The 17,500-nt window shown below is 44.3% G+C and overlaps 1 protein-coding gene across 1 annotated transcript in view; it reads right to left on the bottom strand.

Moving 5' to 3' along the window:
* Window positions 1-17,500, bottom strand: part of bcl11bb (BCL11 transcription factor B b) — a 49,306-nt gene that overhangs the window by 14,316 nt on the left and 17,490 nt on the right. The gene's annotated exons all lie outside the window — the stretch shown is intronic.

Genomic DNA, 17,500 nt, shown 5'->3' with positions numbered 1-17,500 from the left:
AGGAGCGATGGATTAACGTGTGACTTCTAATTCTGTTTTATGGTGTGTTGAATTTAGGAGTTTTGAATGATCTGGTCAATCTTTGTTATCCACAGTCTGTATATTGTTAAAATGTTTGCTTTAACGGGGAGAGGTTCACAGCAATCCATGTCCCTAATTAGAGATGTCCCGATACTGTATCGGTATCGGGAAAAGTTTCGGATCGGCCCTTATTTGTCATATCGGGTCATATCGGTATCGGTAAATATGCCAGTCTAACCACCGATCCGACACAGGGGTAAGGGGTTGACACTATGGCAGGTAAATGAAATGTTGGGACACGTGGAGTTTGCTTTGGAGTGCAAGTGCACATTTGAGTGAGAAGTCTGCTATAAACACAACACGAGATATATAGCTATAGCTATAAAACACAACATGAGATCACGACACTGGTATCGGTATCGGCTAACACAGAAATTGAGGCATCGGGATCGGAAGCATCCCTATCCATAATGTTGAATCATGCTACCTAACCTTACCGAACCGGACCTAAGGTATATGTACTGTGTGTGTGTGTGTGTGTGTGTGTGTGTGTGTGTGTGTGTGTGTGTGTGTGTGTGTGTGCGCGAAAGAGATGTCTGCGTTTGTATGCTATATAGAAAGACAGAGAGAGAGAGAGAGAGAGAGAGAGAGTGCAGTTTACATGTGCATGCATGTTAACACTCGTGCACAACATCTGTGCGCACTTGCGGGTGCGCGCTTGTCGGTCTATGTCTGCCACCATACGTGTGTGCGAATGTGTGCACCGCTGTGCGCGCATGTGTGTGTGTGTGTGTGTGTGTGGGGCATGATGTGAGCGTCCTGGCCTGCCACAGACAGGGGTGCTATATTGGTAATGGTCCCCAGCTGGCCGCGCTGCCCAGGGAACTGAGGGAGCCTGGCTCAGTTAACTAGCAGCCCACAGGAAAATGCTGTATATACCACCGCCGAGGCCCTCTGCTCAGCGCAGCACGCAGTCAGAGCCCTTCCAGCCAAATCAGCCCACTATAAAACCTGGCCCTCGCATGCCACAGACATGCCGTAGAGCCAGCCACATCCACTGAAAGGGCATATGGAAAGGTTAGACCAGCGCTGTTCCTTTAAGTCCGGGAGTTTATACCAATGGACCGATGGCATGATTTAACATGACTGTTCATTAATCCATTTAGGAGTCGGACTCATGGGTTCTAAAAAGGCCTTCTAAATCCTTCCGAAACATGTCAAATATTTAGACAAAAAAAGGTATCTTTCCTTCAAGTTGTACTGCTTAATTCCCAAAGGTGTGAATTGCATAAATTACGTAAAATATTTATTAAAAAAATTACAAAAATGTTATATACTGTAGATAGCGACAAGAACCCCAAAAGGGGTTCCCGTCTTGAAGGGTAAATACCTAAATGGGTTCCTGTCATAAATCTGTCTGTCTGTCTGTCTGAATCCGTTTATGTCTATCACAGCAAAATCTGGAATGTTAATTTACCGTAACTCTGACAATGTAGATACAAATGGGCCCATGATCAACAGTCCAGATTTGACTGTGGACAATATATATCCATGTATTCAAAATGGTAAATGGTGCATTTATATAGCGCCTCTATCCAAGGCGCTTTACAATGATTGATTCTCTCTCTCTCTCTCTCTCTCTCTCTCTCTCTCTCTCTCTCTCTCTCTCTCTCCCCTCAGGCCCTGCAGTGATCCAGAGAGGACTGGTGGAGCAGTGATGTTATCAGTCTCAACGGTCATGTCTCCAGGTGAATTCTGTTCTGTCTTCTCTGAGGCCCTGCTGGCTGCTGGCTCTTGAGGTGTGTCAAACCGTCTCTTGGCTGCACTCTATCCGCCCGCTAAAATATCTGTGCGTGCGTGCGTGAGTGTGTGGCGTGCGTGCGTGCGTGCGTGCATGTGAGAGAGAGAGAGAGATAGAGAAAAAGAGATGAAGCTGGCTTTGGCCCCAGGCAATCCCCTTGTATGTGCTGTGTGGCCTCACCTCTGTTCTTCTCTCTCTGTATCTCTCTCTCTGTATCTCTCTCTGTGTGTGTGTGTGTGTGTGTGTGTGTGTGTGTGTGTGTGTGGGTGTGTGTGTGTGTGTGTGTGTGTGTGTGTGTGTCTCTCTCTCTCTCTCTCTCTCTCTGTGTCTTTCTCTCTCTTTCTGACTTATCACGCTGATACATTTCCTGTTCCTGGCACGACTCCTGCATAGCTTATGGTTAAAGAAGGCTTTTATCCATCCAGCTCCTCCAGGACACACACACACACACACACACACACACACACACACACACACTGACACAACGCACGTGCACACACATACCAGCACTGGTACGGACCGGCACTGCCCCACCAGACCACAAGCCCAGACAAGCTCCGCTGGCACCCATGGCCCTGATAACATCTCAGGGCTTTATTTCATTTGGGTCTTGCTCTGTTGTGCTCTGGGAAACACAGACAGACGCGCACGCATGTGCACACACGCGCACGAACACACACACACACACACACACACACACACACACACACACACACACACACACACACACACACACACACACACACACAGTAAAGGGCTTTTGGGGAACGACGAAAGTGGCTTGATTTATGCTGGAATAGCCTGTTTAACATAAAAGCTAAATAATAATATATGGTAGATTTTGAATGAAAATAAATGTCCGTACTTAAATCCATATCTCTCTCTCTCTCTCTCTCTCTCAACCCCTGAAGCCCAAAGAAACATTTGATGTGATTCTGGTTTTCAACTGAACGTTTTCAGCTGCACAATAAACACCCAAAGTGTTCATTTAACTCATAGAGGAAGTTGAGGAACCATTTGTACTTACTCTAAATGGAAACTAAATGAAAACTATAAGAAACAAAAAATGTAAGGAATGGACTAGTGGACAAGAGACTCAGCATAAATCATTTTACGCTTGGTTGTATGCTGAAAATAGGCGATCTACAAGCTCACAACGCGTCGCAATGCGACACATTGTGAGCTTGTAGATTCAGCTATTTTCAGCAATTGTAAAATCAGCCATATCGGCATCGATACAAGGCCCGCCAAAATACATTTTAGTCGACTAAATCAACTGTAGATTTAGTCGATTGAAATCTTATGATATTTAGTCGACTAGAACCAGACTAACACTAAAACATTCCAGATGATTAAAATGTGACTAAAACTGAATTAAAAACTATTCAAGAGACTATGACTAAAGCTAAAATCTATAAATTTGCTGCCACAAACAACACTGGTGCTGGGGGGTGTGAAAGCCCCCTGGCTGTGTACCCCCAGACGGAGACTGCTCCAGTGTGGGCAGCTAAACATTGTGGGCACCTCAACGTCAAATGGGCAGTTTCTTTCCTAGTATGTGTAAATGTATACTTTGGAAAATGGTGTGAAATAATCTTAAGTATACATGATTTGAACACGCACGCTACATCATTATCAGACCTAAAATTACCCATCAACATCTCGCGTGTAGCCCCAAAATTACTGGATATGCAGGTTTTGTAGCAATTTGTAGCATGTGTAGAAATATATACTTTAATTAAAGGACCACTTTACCACTTCATATAATAGGTCCTCACTAATAATCTTGAAAAAAATGGCTGTCTCATAGGAGGGCTGTGGGCAGTTCAGAAACCGTCTTCCAGTGACATCATCGATGGGAAATACAAGCTAATAAAAACTGCAGGCCTGAAAAGTTGCGAAAATCAAAACCTTTTTGTAAAAGAAATCTTGTTTAAAAAATAATCTGCCTAATGATGATGTCACTGGAAGACGGTTTCTAAACTGCCCACAGCCCTTCTATGAGACACAGACTGAGTAGATTTTTTTGCCATTTTATCATGATTATTAATGAGGACCCATTATATGAAGATTGACATTTGTAAAACAAGTGTACTTACACAATCCAATGTCAAATCTAATGTACATAGTTGGTGGCCAGTGTTGTCAGGGGCAGCACTGTTCCGGTTAACCCCCAGCCTCTCTCTAAATGGGAGACCACAACAGCAACGCATGTGGCATGCTGTCTAGTGTCCTACTTTTAAACTGAGACACACATGCAGGCACGAAGACATGAGCCCACTAGCCAGCTACATTTCTCTTTTCTTCTTTCCCTGCATGTCCACGGTCCCGGTGGACTATAGCACAGAAACCAAGTCCAGTATATATAGGCCTACTTTATTTTTTAGTCACGGCCGTGGACATGGTACTGTATACGCTTTTACAACACATGTGGTTACTCATCCGATTGTGTGACCTCCTTATAGGCATTGCAGTGATGCCGGGGCGTGACAGGACACATTGGATATAGGTAACCAAATACAGTGTGCTTTTGACAGATTTACTCGGATCCGTGCAGGCGTGTGCACACACACACACACACACACACACACACACACACACACACACACACACACACACACACACACACACAAGCGTGCACACACACATCGTCTCAGTAACATTAAGATAGGTAGTGTATTGATTGTTGACTGTTTGCGGCATGATTTGTTTGTATAAGAAAAGAAACAATCGGTCTTCTGCAGCTGTCCACTTGTTGCTGGAGGCAATGCTGGTTTGTAGTCAACACAGCAGTGAAATACTTCACTGCACCAGTCCTGCACCGCATGTGTGCATCTGTGGCGTCTGCGCAGAATGATGTAGCTGTGGGGGTCGGACACATGCGCAGTGTTATAGGGCTGCCGCGCATGCGCAGTGTTTTAATCAAAGTTTAAAGGAGAAATTATGAAAGTTTAAAGCATTAAATGTAGCCTATGGAATGACCCAAGGCATGCATTATATTTGTGCAAAAAAGGAGGCGAATGGATAAACACTGTAAGCCTTGCGGAACAGTACGACCCAACGATGCGCATTCATCAACATATACCCATCACAATAGCCTGATAATGTATTTCACTGTAAAGCAGTCTTGCACACCGAACATAGACAATCTATGAGCTGAAAGCCTGTTGCACCGCATTGTGAGCTTGTAGAGCGGTTATTTTCAGAGTGGGGGGAATTAGAAAATGAAACCTTAGTGTGAAAGTGGATCAAAATAGGGATGTGTTTTTTTCCTTCGGGAAGGAAAAAGGGGTTGAGAACAAAAACACCCACAATGCACATTTAAGCAACACGTACGCCATGTAGCGCCTCGGGCTCTTAAGTGACTCCTTATGACAAAACATGCGGGTGACATAAAGGGAGGGGGACAGTAAGTGCACCATGAAAGGCTTCAATATTTCTTTTGTGGCGAAGCACCCCGTAAAATAGGAAAACATGGCTGTAAACGGCACTGTCTCCTCGTTTTCTTCTCTCGCCGTCTCTCCTGACGCACCAATCGGAGTGGGACGGCTAATGAGATAAGAATAAGACACCACCGGACAACAACATCAGGTGGCGAGTAGGATTACCGCTGATTCTGACGAGACCCCTCTCTCGTTTCTCCTTTTCAGAACATACTAATGGCGGTGTTTTTCTTTCCTTCCTGAAGAAAAACAACATATCACTCTTTTTAGCCGCTTTTAAACCTAAACCTGGCGCCGCCATTTTCACGGACTTGCCGAATGTTTTTTTCAAAAATATCAGATATCTAAGGTCAGAAAGCGTTGCACGGCGAAGCATCGTGAACATGTAGATCTGCTATTTTCGGCATGCGACGTCGTCATGCGGCAAAGTATAAACTATAAATATTAAGTGGTGAAAGGGAGAAGCAGATGAGAAGGGCTCGCTCATAAAATGGCTACTTTTAGCCGGGCATCCAGCAGTGCTGTGCGCTGCAGAACCTGGCAGGTCGTACAGTAACCATGCACAGACATCAGCGGGCCCATGAGGTTTTCATCGGCATGTCTGTCATCCATATAAGCTCGTGATCTTAAGTGCGTTTTCAGAGCGAGGGCAACAAGTGTGCATACAGTTGCCAGGCAGGTTCTCATCTGTGTCCTTTGTGTCCTGTGTGTGTGAGTGTGCGTGTGTGTGTACGTGCGTGCGTGTGTCATCGGTGAGTATCGACGTGTTCTCAGGCCTGTGTGTGTACAGTATACGGGCACCGACACTGTCTGTAATTGTGCCTCATCAAATTTTGAACATTACTCAGCAATGACGAAGCAGCACACCTCTTATCTTATATCACCTCTGAAGCTTAATTTATTACTCCACTGCATGACGGTATAATATTTGTTAAAGAAACAAACAGATTTTCAAGATTGAACTAGTCGTCGTCGTCATGGTATAATGAATCCGATGGTGTCGCGGAGCCTTCACAGTGCTTCGCTGCATGTGGGCTCGTAGATATTTTCGAAAAGAGATTGAAAGTGTGAAGAGTGAAGTAAGTGCTGTAGAATGTAAGTGCTGCACACCACTCCGAACCCCCCCCCCCCCCCTTTAAATTCAAAGAAAATAAACAGCGTTCACGGATTCCCCGGCCCCCATACTGTACACAGACAAATTCCAGCCACCCCGGAATCACAACAACACGTTTTTTTTTCTTTTTCTTTTTCTTTTTTTACTGGGAGCCGTGCGAAAAACAACGCCTCTGTCTGCCTTTATAATGGCGAGGCTCTCTCTCTCTCTCTTTCTCTCTCCCTCGTCATAGCAGGGGACAGCGGGGGGGGGTGGAGGGGGTGGTGCGAGGTTTTTCTAATGCCTCTTAACTGAGGCTGTTAAGGAGCAAAGAGTCCACACATCTGGACGACACAGTCAGCAGGCACATGCTGAAAGTTAACGCCGCCGCTCGCAGTCCAAATTAGTGGCGAGTTTTATTCCCCCGCTGTGGTAGGAAAATATCAAATCTGCAGCCATATGAGGACCATAAAGATGGCTGTGGACCGTTTGATGCCTTCATGTGGGAGCTTTTTACGCTGCGTGTGTGTGTGCGTGCGTGCGTGTGCGTGCGTGCAGGCGCGCGTTTTGTGTCTGTGGTGTGATACGTACGCCTCAATGTGACTGCCTGTACGGTATGCATTCCTGCATGCATTCATGTTTTGTGTGTGTGTGTGGCTCGGTGACGGTTATGTGTTCTTTCGCTATGTGTAGGTGTGTGTGAATGTGGGTTTAAATGTGCGTGCGTGCGTGCGTGCGTGCGTGCGTGCGTGCGTGCGTCGAAGACACCAACTTCGATTGATTCCCTGTATCTGTGTCACATGGCGTAGACCAGCAGAAGGACGTGAGTCACTTAATTCCAATGGAAAAATGACCATGAGCACAGATTGTGACGGATTCCTTTGTCCCATCGTCACTTAAGTAAATAATGGGCCTATTCTTCACGAGCCAGAAGCCACATATGTTTTGAACATTCTGGCGTTCAAATTGTACTAGTGTCCACACAGACAAATCGGGAGGAGAATGTCTTTGTCCGAGACCTCTGTGTTTGAGACAAACTCTCGCTAGATCTATAGCGACAGTTTCCGACGTTCACATGGGGTGACCGGCTGCGCCCAGAGAGCAGAAGTGTGTATACGATTTCACACTATCCTGGCGAGTGTATCTAGTCAAGATCAAAGGTCTGTGCTCCTACGCACCCTGGTGGTCCTGGTGGATCCATCACACATGGCTGACAGGCAGACGGACGGACGGTCAGACAGACAGACAGACAGGCAGGCAGGCAGGCAGGCAGGCAGGCAGGCAGGCAGGCAGACAGACAGACAGACAGACAGACAGACAGACAGACAGACAGACAGACAGACAGACAGGCAGGCAGGCAGGCAGGCAGGCAGGCAGGCAGGCAGGCAGGCAGGCAGGCAGGCAGGCAGGCATATAGGCAGGTAGGCAGACAGACAGACAGACAGACCTATGTGTGCACAAACACACTGGTTCCAAAAGAGTGGGTCGGGATCCTTTTGTGGGTCACGGACATATTTTTGTGGGTCCCTTTATTTTTGTTTTCCTATATTTCGTTTTTAATTATTATTTATAAATAGCAAAAGAATTCATGAATAAAAAAAACAATCATGACTTTTCTCAGTAATTTCATGCACAAATAAAAGAAAAATTAAAGAAATCCCATAAAATAGAAAACAAGTATAGAAAAAATGTTTTTTAAGTGTTTACAGGGTCATGTCTCACCTTTGTTCTCTGGACTGATAGTTAGACTTCCGAGCTCTGGTAGAGCAACCACTCGCGCCTCAACAAGTGGTAACTGTGTTGTTCCCAGGTGTAACAACACATTCGGACAGTCTGTCTTTTCAGTAAAGGGAGCTAACTTATGGAACTCCTTGCCTACGGTCTTAAAACTAGAGACAGATGGTAATGTGTTCTATAGAGGTCTCAAACTATGGTTGAAATCAGATCAACTGTGCTCACATGTATAGCTCCTGACTGGTTACGAGAATGATTATGTTTACTTTTGTACTGGAGGTTATGTAATGTACTGTAACCTTGCTGTACATTTCACTTAAATGTACTTTTTATTGAATGTACTTCTTATTTTTAGATTGGGTGTTCTTTTAACTTTGTATTTTCAGAAATGTCTCCTATGGACAAGTGGTGAAAACTAGCACTCGTGCTAACACACTGTAAACGATGCATCTACAAGTTGTACAATTGTGCAATGAGCAATGTGATTGTTATGTCCATATCAAATAAATAAACATAAACATAAACATAAAATAATCGATCTGCTATTTTCACTAGTTTGGGTCCGGAAGAATGCCAAGGGTGCAGGACGCAGGACGCATGACGCATGACGCATGATCACCTCATCATTCACAACATGTGCTGCATGAAACATTGTTGTCTCCACTAGGCCGACGGCATGGGGAGAGAGTATGTGTTGCCCTCCGTGTGTGTGAAAGTGCGTGCGTGCGTGCGTGGCTGCGTGCGTGCGTGCGTGCGTCCGTGCGTGCGTGCGTGCGTGCGTCTGTGCGTGCGTGCGTGCGTGCGTGCGTGCGTCCGTGCGTGCGTGCGTGCGTTTTTGGGGAATTTGGCCCACCACAACCAGCGTGCAGATACTCTACTGACTTTTTGGGTCGAGGCCCATAGGCTACAAATACTTGAAATACAAGCCCTTAACACTATACCACATTTACAGTACGACATAAATGATACACAACCAACAGATAAGTCATTTAACATTTGGCCCAGACCGACCCCCAACCAGAGGGTCGGCCCACGGGCATATGCCATATGTGCACACTCCCTAGAGGGCAAGGAAAAACCTTTGCCCTGCATTTTCTTCACATCTGCCTTTTATAGCGCCACCAAGAGGCCGACTTTTGCAAAACACATGTTATGATATTATACTCCTCCAGATTCTGTCCATCGTTACACAGTATCTCTATATTGTCATGTGCTCAAGACGGATCTGTATGTTTTTGTAATAATAATCTAAATCTTCAAAGTAACTAGTAACTAGTAATAGTAACTAAAGTTTTCAAATAAATTTAGCGGAGTAAAAGTACAATATTTGCCTCTGAGATGTAGAGATGTAAAAGTACTGGCAATTGGAAATACTCAAGTAAAGTAGAGATATAACTCAAAGTTGTACTTAAGTAAATGTACTTAGTTACTTTCCACCACTGATACTATGTGGATACTAAGTGAATACTGTGGATACTAGTGAATATTATACAACAGGTTGTTTGAGGAAGCAATCTGATTGGTTGAAACAGCTTTCTAGCCGTGCTTTAACCACGATATTGGAACAACTATAATCAAAGAATTCAGGGTCGTGCTTTTCTCCCAGAGCGCAGCAGACTCGGTGGCTAGGCTAGCTACTTTCTTTGGACATTTGTGGTCGTAGTGGTCTTCATCTGTGATTAAAAAAATATTATTTTTCAGCGATTATCTTAGTTTTAAGGGGTAATGTTGTATAATTGCAATAGGGTTACACTCAAGGGTATGTTCTTCATTTCTGCGATGCCTTTCGCGGCACCGCAGGCGTGCATTAATGACGATAAAGAACACCCTCTCGTGTAATATTGCTTAACTATGTGGTCACTAAGTGATGAACACTATGCAGATACTAATTACAACACATGGGGAAATAATGGCTGACTCCATGATATGTTCACAACTTTCACACGCAAGGCCTCGATGCTTTCATCACCTCAAACCTCTGTCAGCCTGTGTGTGTCTCTCTCTCTCTCTCTCTCTCTGTCTCTCTCTCTGTCTTGTTCTCTCTTTGCTGTTTGCTGTCATCTTAAAGTACACGAGTGAGTCACAGGACAATATTGTAAACATGCATGGAGTCGCATTTCTTTGAAAGTTGTCCCTGTGTACTGTAAGTATAGAGAGCTCTGTTCTTCTGTAGAGCACTAGAGGATGGCTGCTGAGACGTGCAGGGAAGACACACACACACACACACACACACACACACACACACACTCACCCGAGATAACAGTCCCCACAAGCAAAAATATATGCACACAGCATGCGCACACACACACAGAGAGACACACACGCGGTCACGCTTGCATTCAGACATGCAAAACACACGCACGCACGCACGCACGCACGCACACTCTGCTCCACCCTCACAACTGCCACCGTGCAAACCCTAATCACAACCCCGGAGCATGGACATCAAATGAAGCAAGTTTAAAAAAAAATCATCAGGAGTAATTAACGCAGTTTCATATGCAAATGTGATTAATGCAAAACTACAAAGTCATTATGCAAATCGACTTTTCCTTGAGCCTCTGTACAAATATTCGCAGCTCAAATCAGGGATCAGTCTTGCCATCTTTCTCTCTCTCTCCTTTTTTTATCTCTCTGCACACTGTAATGTCGTCAGTATTAATTGATCCAGATGTGTTACTTTGTTCTCAGTGCTAAATTAACGCTAAGCATTTTATTGTGTTCCTCTGTCTCTAACGCATGCATGCACGCGCACACGCGTGCACACATACACACACGCACACACACACACACACACACACACACACACACACTTCATACCTATATTTCTCTCAATCTCCATCGGTATGATGGCGGCGTGCCGAAAATATTTACGACACACACCATCCCCATGCATCGTACTGTATACAGCCATGTGTAAATCAGGCTCATCTCCCGTCCTCCTCCCTCTCGGGGCAGAGCAGAGGTATAAAGTGTACTGTATATACGTGTATTACGTGTGAACTGTGAAGTTATTTGGACGCAGCAGTGTGTTTTCATGGCGCGCGGCCGTGCCTGGCATCACGCCGGCTGCCTGCTGATTGCTGCATGCCGCCTGGATGCCCTGCTCGCGACGGAGCGAGACAGGGAAAGCCTTACTGCGTGCAGGGTTAGCGGGGGGGGGGGGGGGGGGGGGCGTATGAATATGCAAAGAGCCTGATTGCTTTTCATGATTAAAGCCTATTTAATATGGAAATGAGTGCAAGCCAGGTGATTAAAGGAGCATCGGGTGGTGGGGCAAAAAGAAAAGGGCTGAGAGAGAGAGAGAGAGAGAGAGAGAGAGAGCTTCAAATCTACCCTGTCGGTGTCACTCCTTCCTTAAATCTAGATTTAATTCTGAGAGTGCACGTCACTCTCAGAATCAAATGAACACTCTTTGTCTTACTGTGGTGTCGCCACACGCACCACCTCTCTCCTGCGACCTCTCTGGGCACAGAGGTCATATGGTTAGTTAGTATATAGTCACAATGCGCTCTACGATAGATTTGAGACAAACACATTTACGGGGAGGTATAGAAAATACAGGTTTTTTTTATGATGTTAACAGTACACACACACACGCACACCTACACACACACACACACACACACACACACACGTCACAAACTGACGTTGTCCTACAGTATATGCCAGCACTTTGACGCGCTGTTTCAGTATACCTGACGAAGGCCGGTGAGCCCGAAACGTTGTATTTTTCGTCCGCTTTGCGGTCAATAAATTATTTTGGGATATTTTAAAACGGTGTGCGGATCTCCTCTCCCCTTGTGTCTAACACACACACACGCACACAAAGGTCTTTATAGTTAGCCCATAAAATTCAATTAGTCTGTAGTTAGCTTTTTATTCTCTATAACAATAACACTGTAAGACTAAGAGTGGGTGTTACATTTTTTTAGTTTTTGGTTTTACAAGCCGTGGAAATCTCATATTAGAATGAAATGAATGTTTGGCACTGACTGTGTCTTCCACTGGAGGAGCGTGCTAATCCCACCGCTCTTAACAGTAACCAGAGAAATGTGTACAGTATAATGTGAACAGAAATTGAACGTTATAGACATTTTGGCCGGTCGTAGTGCAGAATCTAGCCATAAAGCATGTGTTTCTGAAACCTGGCGTAAGACTCTGTCTACGGTGGAGTTTCATGTTCCAGTGGATACAACACTGCTTAGAACCAGCTAGTGTGTATGTCAGATACCGCCATCGTAGCCGATGTACGGTACCAGCTTCTATAGGCTGTTTTCAAAACAATTGATGTATGTAGGGTAGAAGTGGTTAAACTCATTTTGATGATATATTACCAATGATATATTATATTCCGAGGATCCCCGGAGGGTCCCCGGCCCAACTTTGAGTTACACTACTACTGAGACTAATGCTACTACCAGTCCAGCTCAAGATGGAGAGAGCATGAGAGATACTTACAGGCACACACACACACACATGCACGCACGCACGCGTGGAAGGATGTCGCTGCAGCACCTTTCATGAAATATTCACCAAGTGCAACTACACAATGTAATTGTGTGATACACCTGTGCTTGTGTGTGGCAGTGAGAGACAGACAGACAGACAGACAGAGGTGAGACGGCGAGGAAGGGAAAACGAGATGGAGAAAAGGGAATATAAATATGAAGAGATAAACCGTGAGAGAGTGTCTGTGTCTGAGCACAACGAGGAGAGAGAAAGGGTTGTCATGACATCTCCTCGTCTCCCCTCTCTACCATGTAGAGGGCATGTATCTTGAAGAGAGCGAGAGAGGGAGAGAGAGAACGGAAATAAGGTGAAAGACAAATGAAGAGATTGTGTAGAGGGGGAGACGGAGCGTCCTGGGAGAGGTTCAACTCAGGGCCAGGGTCATCTCAGCATGGATACATGCCCCTAGTGACTACCACACGCTGAGCCATGACACGGATCATTCTTCACACACGCACACGCACGCAGCCACGCGCACACACACACACACACACACACACACACACACACACACACACACATGAACGCACACATTGCATACATCAGCAAGGAAACTCGGGCCACAGACTATGCCATTTTTCATCTACAGTACAGCAGTTGTGTGTGTTTGCATGTGCACATGTGTGAATGTACACTATGTGTATATTATGCTCGTACACAAGTGTGTGTTGACCTACTGTATATTATGTGAGCGTGCGTACATGCGCATGTACAATTTTATTAAATGTCCCTCAAAGTGTAGAATTAGATACATAGTTTTATGGTTAAAATGATTTATACAAAAGGAAAAGATGAAGGTTTGAGTTATAGGAGTAGGAACTTCGAGATTAGGTTTAGGGTTAGAGTTATGAAAGATTTTTACCTGATTGCTCACTGGTGTAAATAGACCATCTATAAGCACTGATGTATTTATCGCCTATTCTCATCTATTTTTGATGCTGTCCTAAATTCTTTCCTAAAAGTATATCTTCACTCTTCATAAGTATAGTACTACAAATGTGTGCGTGCGTGTGTGCGTTCCGTACATCATTTGGGCCTGAATGTGCGAGGAAGGCAGCATGCAGTCTGCCGTGTGAATTTAAAAAAAATCTTCAAATCCTGACATTTTCCTGAAAAACCTTATGTTTCTGTATCAGTGGTGCTCAATATTTCATGTCAAGGACCCCAAAAAGGATATGTAAGTGGCCTCCGACCCCCATCTGAAAATATGTTGTTCCAGGAACCCCCCAGAAGCAAAGATTTGAGTTAAAAACGTTTGTTCTGAAAAAATATATATTCCAAATTTGCGCCACATTTTCACGACTTTTCAAAAATAGCAGACCTACAAGCTCGTAGCGCGCCACTCGGTGGCGCTATGAGCTTGTAGATCTGCTATTTTTTAATAGCTAAATGATAATGTTTAAAACACCAAAATTGGTTCAGCCAGGAGAACGACAGACAGGATGTTATGCAGAACATGATAACTGCCACTGTAGGTTACTGATGCCGGGAATGAACAGTGTTACGCTCACATAGTCACAAATGGATCCTTAGCTCTGGTCCATATAGCGTTAGAAAGGACGAGAAGTAGGCCTATATCGGTACTTCTAACGCTATGGACCAGAGCTAAAGGGTCGGTCCTAACAGTCACCACCATTCTGTTTATGTTTACGTTTATTCAACTTTCAGCATGATCACAGGTTTAAAAGACAGGTGCCATTAAAAACACTGAATTATTTTTGCTGATTACAATATAAAACTTCAAATCTAAAATGCAATTGCCTATCTAAAAATGTAATAATGTAAAACACAAATCTAAAATCCACTATCATTTATGAGTCTGCAATATGTATGGGATTGGTGATTTCTTGTATCTCTCAGTTCACCATGTTGAAGTGTCCAGGTCGTCTGTCTCCATTGAGTCCATTCTATCTGTGTTATAATGTGATGATAAAAACTTGTGTGTGCATGTGTGCTTGCATGCTTGCGCGTGTGTGTCTCACTGTCTCTTGCACACTGGACCTCATTAGACCTATTAAGTGTAATTTAATTTAGCTGAAACTTAAAACTGCCTTAAGTGGCAATCTAATGTGTTGAACAAAGCTCTGGTCCTCTGGTTCATTCAGGCTTGGAGTGCTTTCATGTTCTGTTCACTCCCTGATAAGACTGACTGTCTGAGTGACTCTCTGTCTGTCTGTCTGTCTGTCTGTCTGTGTTTTCACTACTCTGACTGATGATCTGATTGGCTGCCGCCTGGCTCTGTGTCTTCTTTAGACTGAATGGCTGATTAAAGCCTAATTTATAATCCGTAGTATACGTCAGTGTCGCTTGGAAAGAGTTAACGGTGCATTGCTTTTTCTTTCTTTTTTTTTTTTGGCAAGGGACACCCTGAGCTATGATGGAGTATTAAAGATTAAGCTTATAACTGACTAAATGGATTTGAATAATGCCCTACAAACGGGTTGACTGGTTGACCTGCTGAGAGACTAGAGGGCTCCCTAGCTGGCTGGCCTACTGGCAGCCTCATTTAAAGGTTTGGTGACTAAATGACTGATTGACTAGCTTGGCTGTTTCAATCATCATTCAATGTGAATCAGACACTTTCACTTAACCCATTAAGACCCGATGACCCCATTCTACAAAAGTCTTAAAATTGAAATCTAAAACAGTTTTCTGAAAAGCGTATACAGTATGTTGCTGTATCAATGGTTCTCACACATTTTCATGTCAAGGACCCCCCCCTTAAAATTATTATGTACTTGGCCGCCGACCCCCATCTGAAAATATTTTTTTCCAGCGACCCTCAGAAGCAAAGATTTAATAAAAAAGAAAACAAAAAAATATATATATATATATATTCAAAGATTCGCACAAATGTTCCAGATTTTTCAAAGAGTGTGCGGCACAAAGTGACGTGCTATGGGCTCGTGTGTATCAGCTATTTCTCAATAGCCAACCGATGTGCTATAATATAATATATAATACATCTAGAATCTAAAATGACACGGATGCAGTTTGAATGGGTTAACCACGATGGGACCAAGCTCTGTGTTGTACAGATATGTACAATTATATGGTCATGTATATGCATTTTTGTCAATAAAAAAAAACATCACTCAAACAAAACCACAGGAACCCTGGCGTCCCTATTCTGGGTCAACGTGACACATTGTGTGAGCTTGTGTAGAAGATCGTCTATATCCGGTGAAGAGATATTAGTGTTGAGGGGGGGGGGGGGGGGGGGGGGGATATAGCAGACCAAGTATAGACCCCGGTCAAGTTTGTATAGGGTTTACGTGGTTAACCCATTTAGACCTGAGGACGATTCTGTAAATCCTAACAGTTTTCTGAAAAAAATGTTTCTATGTCAGTCAGTCGTTCTCAAACATTTTCATGTCAGGGACCCCCAAGTATAACATAACACTTAAAACACCAAAAGGGGTTCCCGCCCAAATTGGGTTAACCTACCCAGGCTAGGGTTAAGTGTAGATGCTTGAACCGTAAGTGAGCACAGCAGCCGCGCCTCAACAAGCTAAACACTGTGTAATAATATCTGAACCTCAAGAAACACTACATGAAATCAGTTCCACATTACGTATCTGATCCCCGGGCGACTTCTGGTAACCGTGTTGTTGTTGTTGTCGCCGCTAAAGCTTGTTCTGTAGCTCTTCCCTTCTTGCTTCTTCTTTTTTTTTTTAATTGGGGTAACTAACGAATAAATTGAGCAATTAACAGCAGCAATGTTACCACCGTGGAAGAGCATTGGAAACACTGTCAGCTTGATTGACTTATACTTGACTAATGCCAGTTCAACTGGAAAGACTGCTCTGCAGACAGAGCATGCATGCACGCACACACGCACGCACACACAAGCACACACACAAGCACACACACACACACACACACACACACACACACACACACACACACACACACACACACACACACACACTATTAATCCTCTTCTCCTCACTGTGCGCAGAGGGATGAATTTTAATCAGCTTTCTTAACCTTTTTTTCCCTCACATGTGCTGCAGGATGTCCTTACGAACAGTGAAGTGACACACGCGCACGCACGCACGCACACACAGGCATACTCGCACAAAAACACTGAGGGCAGTTCCTCTGTCACCTTCTGCCTTTCACAATTGGTTCAGACATTGTGTGTGTGTGTGTGTGTGTGTGTGTGTGTGTGTGTGTGTGTGTGTGTGTGTGTGTGTGTGTGTGTGTGTGTGCGTGTGCGTGTGTGTGCGTGCGTGTGCATGCGTGCGTGCGTGGTTGAGTGTGGATACTCATATGCACATGTGTGAGACTGAGTGCACAGAGTGCTCTCTTTCAAACGTGTGTTTCTAATTGAGCTGCTAAGCTCTCTGTACGTGTGTGTGTGTGTGTGTGTGTGTGTGTGTGTGTGTGTGTGTGTGTGTGTGTGTGTGTGTGTGTGTGTGTGTGTGTGTGTGTGTGTGTGTGTGTGTGTGTGTGTGTGTGTGTGTGTGTGTGTGTGTGTGTGTGTGAGTGAGTGTGAGTCAACAGTAATGCCAGCCTCACTAACATCAATTCATATACACTCCCCCTCTGCTCCCATTGTGCTTTGCCTCTGACTAATTGCTCCAATCCTCTTATTTTAACGCAAACGCACACACACACACACACACACACACACACACACACACACACACACACACACACACACACACACACACACACACATACATACATAACCTATATATGGTAATGTAACTTTTTAGAGCGTGTGTGTGTGTGTGTGTGTGTGTGTGTGCGTGTGTAAAGGGGGTACATACGTCATATATATATATACACACACTGTGTATACAGTACATAAATATGATCATAACTATCACTTCATTCTGTATCTCATCTCTTACCTCCTCTCTCCTGTATACAGTACATAAATATGAT

The sequence above is a fragment of the Protomyctophum parallelum genome, assembly GCF_964188405.1.
Source record: "Protomyctophum parallelum genome assembly, chromosome: 19".
In the NCBI taxonomy this organism is placed as follows: domain Eukaryota; kingdom Metazoa; phylum Chordata; class Actinopteri; order Myctophiformes; family Myctophidae; genus Protomyctophum; species Protomyctophum parallelum.
This window is presented reverse-complemented; position numbering and strand designations above follow the sequence as displayed.